Genomic DNA, 7,648 nt, shown 5'->3' with positions numbered 1-7,648 from the left:
TAACGCCCCGGTAGACGCTAAGAATGGTCGACCTAAAATTAGAGGAACGTTTGAGTCCTCTTCTATGTCAATGACAATGAATTCGACTAGAAAGGTTAAATTACCTACTTGAACGGTTAGGTTGTCAGCAATTCCAACTGGGTGCTTAATGGTTTGATCAAGGAGTCGAACACTCATATCCGTTGGAGTTAACTCACCTACACCTAATCTCTTATATAATGAAAGAGGCATAACACTCACACTTGAACCTAAATCTGCTAGTGCATCATACATGACACAATCACTAAGTAGACAAGGAACAATAAATTCACCCGGATCACCTACCCTAGGTGGAGGTTTTGGTGGAACTGTCTTCACCGGGTTTACTTCTACTGTTTTTTTTTCTTGCACTTTTTTATTCTTCTTCTTCTTCTTTCCAGAGGTATAACAAATTTTATTACCTATTACTTGCTCATACTCAACTCCTTTTCTTGGAAACGGGATGGGTGGTCTGTATGGTGCCACCACTGGCTTTACATACTCGGGTGGTGGTGGTGGTGGTGTAACTTCTTCATTGTTACTCACATCTAAAATCTTCCCATCTTCTGGTGCTGGTTTTTCAGAATTTGTTGAAACCATATTTACATTTTCATTCCGAGGATTTACTTCAGTATTACTCGGTAGCTTTCCTTGTTACCTCTCACTCATCATGCTAGCAAGAGTACCTACGTGTTTTTCTAGATTCAAAATGGAAGCTTGTTGAGTTCTTAATGACTGATCAAACCTCTCATTCGTTTGAGTTTGAGTTTCAATAAATTGTGTTTGAGATTCAACTAGCTTAAATACCACTTCTTCCAGATTTGACTTTTTCTCTTCGGTTTGTTGTGGTGGTTTATACAAGCCAGGTCTTTGTTGATTGAAAGTGTTGTTTTGAGTTGGTTGGTTATTCGGACCTTGTTGGTTATACGAGTTATTGTCGGGTCCTTTTGGATTGTAAAGAATGTTTTGATTTCGATTGAAGTTTGGCCTTGGCGGTTGATAATTATTCTGATAACTATTTTCCAGCCTTTGGTTCATGTAGACAACATTCTCACGTTGTTCCATCGTTTGTTCAATGTGACAGTCTTTCATTAAGTGTGGTCCACCGCATTGCTCACAACTGATTCGTATTGCGTGAATATCTTTATTCATCTTTTCCATTCTTCTTTCGAAAGCATCTATTTTTGCAGAAACGGAATCAAAGTCATGGCTAGAATCGGCTCTAGCCGCTTTAGATGAACGATATATATCTTTCTCTTGGTGCCACTCATGAGAGTGGGAGGCTGTGTTATCAATAATTTTGTAAGCTTCAGTTGCGGTTTTCTTCATAATGGAACCACCAGCTGTTATGTCGATGTCTTTTCGTGTAGCAACATTGACACCTTGGTAAAATATTTGTACTATTTGATAAGTGTCTAAACCATGTTGAGGACATCCTCTCAACATCCTTCCGAATCTTGTCCATGCCTCATATAATGTTTCATTTGGCTTTTGCGCGAACGTAACAATTTATCCTTGAAGTCTTACGGCTTTAGATGCTGGAAAGAATTGTTTAAGAAATTTTTCAACTAAATCATCCCATGTGTCAATCGCCCCTTCAGGTAACGATTCTAACCAATCTTTGGCTTCTCCCTTTAAAGTCCAGGGAAACAACATGAGATAGATCTGTTCATCCTCAACTTCTCGGATTTTGAATAGTGTACAGATCCTATTAAACGTACGAAGATGTTCGTTTGGATCTTCCTTCGGCGCACCACTATATTGGCACTGATTAGTTACCATGTGTAGAATTTGTCCTTTAATTTCATAATCTGGAGCATTAACTTCTGGTTTAAAAATGGCGTGACCTTGGCCAGTGCGCTTAGCCCTCATTCGATCTTCCATACTTAGAGGTTCTAGATTTTCCATGATTGGATTTGTTGTATCCGAATCACTAGAGGATTCTGATTTAACGGTTTGGGGTTCAGGATCTTGGAATTGTCCTTGAATATCTTCCGGGTTCTTAGTTGTGAAATCGGGTTCAAAAGATGGATTATCGGAAATATGAGTTGGAGTACTTGGATTACTTGATGATGATTCTAAAGAAAAATCAACGGCGGAAATATTCGCTAGATGTCTTGATCGAGTTATAGGTGGTGAACGTATGAAAGGTGGTGAACGTTTTACTCGGTGCATTCACTGAATATCCTATTAGTTTTTAAAAGGAAAGAAAAATTATATAAGTTATCCAATCAATAGACTTTTCTGATTTTGCCCACGTTTCGAATAGCCAAAAGATGCAGCAGAGGGGCAGGATTCGTTTGGTCTCAATATAATTGAGTACTGTTTGGCTCCAATAACCCGGTCCACGTACAAATCCAACTATTACTACGAACCAGAAAATTTTGATGTCTATCAATTTAACCACTTAAAATAAATTTTCGTAATTTTAAGAAATTTAGATAAGAAGTAGAATAAAAATCTTATCCTAAAACTAGAATAGCGAGAAATAAGAAAGAAAAAAAAACGCGTCGAAAAAGGTCGAAAAATAAAAGGTCGAAAAATAGGCGTCGAAAAATAAGAAAGTAGCGCGAAAAACGGCGTCGCAAAATTCTAAAGCACATAAATCTTAGTCTAAGGAATAAGCACTTAAGGGATTTTACGGCAAACCTAAAAATTCTAGAAATAAAAATAACTATGGCAAAACTAAACTTAATACTAAAAATTGTAACTAGAGTCTAAAAATCTAAAGGTAATAAAAAAAAAACATTTTTTTTTTTAATTTTTTTTTTATATATTTCGTTTTTTAAGGATTTTAAAATTTTTTTTTTAAAAAATTTTTTTTTATATAAATTTTTTTTTAAAACTTTTTTTTTTTTTTTAAAAAAACGATTTTTTTTACAATTTTTTTTTTTTTAAAACGAATTTTTTTTTCTTAAAAAAAAACGTTTTTTTTTACAACTTTTTTTTGTTTTTAAAAAAACGATTTTTTTTTTACAAATTAATAATTTTTTTTATAATTATTATTTTTTTTTAAAACTTTTTTTTAATTCATTTACTATTCATGAATAGTAAATGAAAAGAAATTAATTAATTTACTATTCACATGAAAGCGACATGATAGAAATTATTAATTACAAGTTACATAATATACCCCTGAAGTATTTAATAAATACGACTTTTTAAAACTTTACGTATCAAATTTGATTCTAAAATATTATTATATTATTATATTCTATTTCAATATTATTATATTATTATATTCTATTTCAATATTATTATATTATTATATTTTATTTCAATATTATTATAATTAAAAATATAGCGTTTTAGCGCTCCCCGGCAGCGGCGCCAAAAACTTGATGATGTAGCGTGAGGGTACGAAATAGTATTATTTTTACTAGGAAATACTACAAAATATGACACAAGTTTTATTAATTTACGGATGAGATATACCTAAACCTTGCTACAACACTATAGGCAGTGTACCTAATCGTAGAGTAGTGTAGTTTTTAGTAAGTCCGGTTCGTTCTACAGGGAGCTGGTGATACTTACTATATTTTTAACTATATTTATACAAAATATATATAATTATATAAGTAGTAATATTATTATAAAAGGGAGGTTTTACCGTTTAATGACCGGTTTGTCGATTCTATATTTTAAGCGTAAAGATAAATGACGATAATTAAAGTGCGTAAAATAATGACAATAAATAAAATGACAGTAAATAAAATTGCGAGTAATAAAATGACAGTAAATAAAGATACGATGAGAAATATAATAAAAGAATTATGCTTATTTAAACTTCCGTAATCATGATGTTTGACGTGTTGATTTTAATTTATTACCATGGGTTAATTGTCCTTTGTCCTGGTTTATTTGATACATCTATCTGGTTTTTGTCCATAATAGTCCATCGGTCATAAATATAAAGTGCGAGTATCCTCGTCAAATTACCCTTATACCCGAAGTCAAATATTCCAACTGATTAAGGATTTAAACTGTGACGCAGTTATCACTTCTGTCAACAATTACACCAGTTATCACTGTATGTAATCTACCCCTGTTTTGATTAGATATGAATATTAATTTACCCACTTGATCAGTTTGAATAATCAATTACCCAACCCAATTGATTAATTAAATGATTATAACAGATTCCATATGAACGTCACTAAATAGGACAACCATAATCATTATTAATTATTAGGTTAATTAATTTGAAGATAGGTTCGACAGACTCCAATGAGTTGTCACTCAATTAGACAATACCCCCCATCTATTAATAGTCAATAGTTCAATTTCCACAAGTGTCGGTCTTTTGCCCAAACCTTAATTATGGTCCAAAGTTCAATAACCCCTTCTTAATATTTTAGCCCAACATCACGATTACTTCGGCTCAAATAAGCATAATAATAACTTAGTTACGATACATTAATTTAAAAAGGAAGAACATAGCTTACAGTGGTGATTAATCGCGTAGCGTTGCACGGACAGAGTTCCTACTTTAAAACCCGTAAAACATTTCTTACAATAACCCAATTATTATTAATCTTAAATTAAACTTAATATTATAAATATAAATATAAATTACATAAGAAAGAAAGAAGATTGGAAAAAGGTGTATCTAAATCATCGATTTAGATGGCCTTTTATAGGCAAATGATAAATTGAAATTTTCACTTATGACCCCTGAACTATGCTCAATTAACAACTTTTTATTATTTAATATTATTCTTATTATGAATTATTTAAATATTATATTATATTCTTGTGCATAGTTGACTTGTACTTTCAGCTCCGTTGCGTCGAGCGTTGATAGTTGGCTCGGGTACCGGTTCCGGATTTTCGAACGTCCTTTCGTATAATTTAATATCTTGTACTTTGCATTTTGTAACTTGTACTCTTGTCATTTTTAGACGTTTCTCATCAATAAATTGAACCTTTTGAATTGTATCTTGTACATTTGAGCTTTTTGGACGTTTTGGTCTTTCAAATCTTTGTTTTTGTCTTTAAATCTTCATTTTCGATCGATTTGCGTCTTTCGTCTTCGCACTTATTTATTTAACTATTACAACTAAAAATAAGTAAATTACATTTAAAAACTTTACATATTGGAACGATATTGATACTAAATATATGTTCAATTTGATATATTTGATAATGCTAAAAACGAACATATATTTCATAGCATTATTCCTCAAGAAAGACAAGCTTTTAGTTGTAATTGTTCTATTTACAAGTGATATTCGTTTAAATAATAAAAGGTGAAGACAAAAGACAGATTCGACGAATTGAAGACGCAAACGACCAAAAAGCTCAAAAGTACAAAAGACAATAAAAAAAGGTTCCAATTATTGATAAGAAACGTCTCGAAATTACAAGAGTACAAGATTCAAAACGCAAAGTACAAAATATAAAATTGTACGCAAGGACGTTCGAAAATCCGGAACCGGGACCAGAGTCAACTATTAACGCTCGACGCAACGGACTAAAAATTACAAGTTAACTATGTATATAAATATAATATAATATATAATTAATTATATTAATTATATATATATTATATATATATAATAAAAACCGTCGGCAGAGAAAGACTCCAAGATTTGAGCTGGAATTTCAAACTCCGCGACTCGCGGAGTTTGAAGGCAAAATTCACCGCGAGTCGCGGAGCCCCAAAAATCGAAAATCCCTATAAAGCCAACCGAATTCTGATCGCAATTCATATCTTTTTCTTCTCTTATCATACGTAAAATTTATATATATATATATATAATTTATATTTTAATTTTAATTTTAATTCTAATAATAAAGGTATGTTAGCGAATGTTGTAAGGGTGTAAGTCGAAATTCTGTCCGTGTAACGCTACGCTATTTTTAATCATTGTAAGTTATGTTCAACCTTTTTACATTAATGTCTCGTAGCTAAGTTATTATTGTGCTTATTTAAAATGAAGTAATCATGATGTTGGGCTAATTACTAAAATTGGGTAATTGGGCTTTGTACCATAATTGGGGTTTGGACAAAAGAACGACACTTGTGGAAATTAGACTATGGGCTATTAATGGGCTTTATATTTGTTTAACTAAATGAAAGTTTGTTAATGTTAATATAAAGATTTACAATTGGGCGTCCCTATAAATTACCATATACACTCGATCGGACACGATGGGCGGGGTATTTATATGTACGAATAATCGTTCATTTAACCGGACACGGGAATGGATTAATAGCCACTAGAATAATTAAAACAGGGGTGAAATTACATTCAAGGGTAATTGGTGTAATTGTTAACAAAGTAGTAAAACCTTGGTTTACACGCAGTCGATAACCTGGTGTATTCATTAAACAAAGTATTAAAACCTTGTTACAATTCGAATCCCCAATTAGTTGGAATATTTAACTTCGGGTATAAGAATAATTTGATGAGGACACTCGCACTTTATATTTATGACTGATGGACTGTTATGGACAAAAACCAGACGGACATATTAAATAATCCAGGACAAAGGACAATTAACCCATGGGCATAAAACTAAAATCAACACGTCAAACATCATGATTACGGAAGTTTAAATAAGCATAATTCTTTTATTTCATATTTAATTTCCTTTATTTTATATTTAATTGCACTTCTAATTATCGCACTTTTATTTATTGTTATTTAATCGCACTTTTAATTATCGTACTTTTTAATTATCGTAAGTTTATTTTATCGCACTTTTATTATTCGCAATTTCATTATCGTTATTTACTTTACGCTTTAATTTAAGTCTTGTATTTATTTTATATTTTACATTAGGTTTTAACTGCGACTAAAGTCTTAAAATCGACAAACCGGTCATTAAACGGTAAAAACCCCCCTTTATAATAATAATATTACTTATATACATATTTGTATTTTTAATAAAAGTAAACTAATATAGCGTTGAGCTTTGTTTAAAGATTTCCCTGTGGAACGAACCGGACTTACTAAAAACTACACTACTGTACGATTAGGTACACTGCCTATAAGTGTTGTAGCAAGGTTTAAGTATATCCATTCTATAAATAAATAAATATCTTGTGTAAAATTGTATCGTATTTAATAGTATTTCCTGCTAAAATTAATAACTATTTTATATACACCTCGCATAACATCAAGTATTTTTGGCGCCGCTGCCGGGGACACTCTTAAACGCCGGAAGCGCAACGCTAATATAAAAAAAAAAAAGATTTTTAGCTTACTTTTATTAAAAGTCGCTTTTGTAAAAATACGTTTTAATTATTCAAAAATATAAAAAGAAAAACAAAAATATAAGTATTTTTTTAGTATTTTTTTTAATATTTAAGTTTTATAAGTTTCTTTATCTTTATTTTAGTTTATAATAATATAAATTTTATTAAATATCTTTTATTTATAGAAAAAAACAGAAAACAGAAAATAAAAAAAAAACGCGTAAAAATTTCAAACTGCTCCAGATCTGAAATTTGAAACCCCGCGACTCGCGGGGTTTGATGTTTTAAATACCGCAACTCGCGGAGACCATCTGACACACGGACAGAAGCCCTAATTCAGCATTAATTACGGGTATTAATTAATTATTATTATTATTTAACCCTAATAATTATTATTATTATTATTAGTTTTATTTTAACTTTTAC

The 7,648-nt window shown here is 31.0% G+C and overlaps 1 non-coding gene across 1 annotated transcript; it reads left to right on the top strand.

Annotated features, from left to right (window-relative positions):
* Positions 1–1,435: 1,435 nt before the first annotated feature.
* LOC139903420 (small nucleolar RNA R71) lies at positions 1,436–1,542 on the top strand. The gene has a single exon (XR_011778240.1). It is a non-coding gene; the product is annotated as a small nucleolar RNA R71 (small nucleolar RNA).
* Positions 1,543–7,648: the final 6,106 nt, after the last annotated feature.

This window comes from Rutidosis leptorrhynchoides, chromosome 3 (assembly GCF_046630445.1).
Source record: "Rutidosis leptorrhynchoides isolate AG116_Rl617_1_P2 chromosome 3, CSIRO_AGI_Rlap_v1, whole genome shotgun sequence".
Taxonomy (NCBI): domain Eukaryota; kingdom Viridiplantae; phylum Streptophyta; class Magnoliopsida; order Asterales; family Asteraceae; genus Rutidosis; species Rutidosis leptorrhynchoides.
The sequence above is the reverse complement of the archived record's forward strand: the minus strand, read 5'-3'. Positions and strand labels throughout refer to the sequence as shown.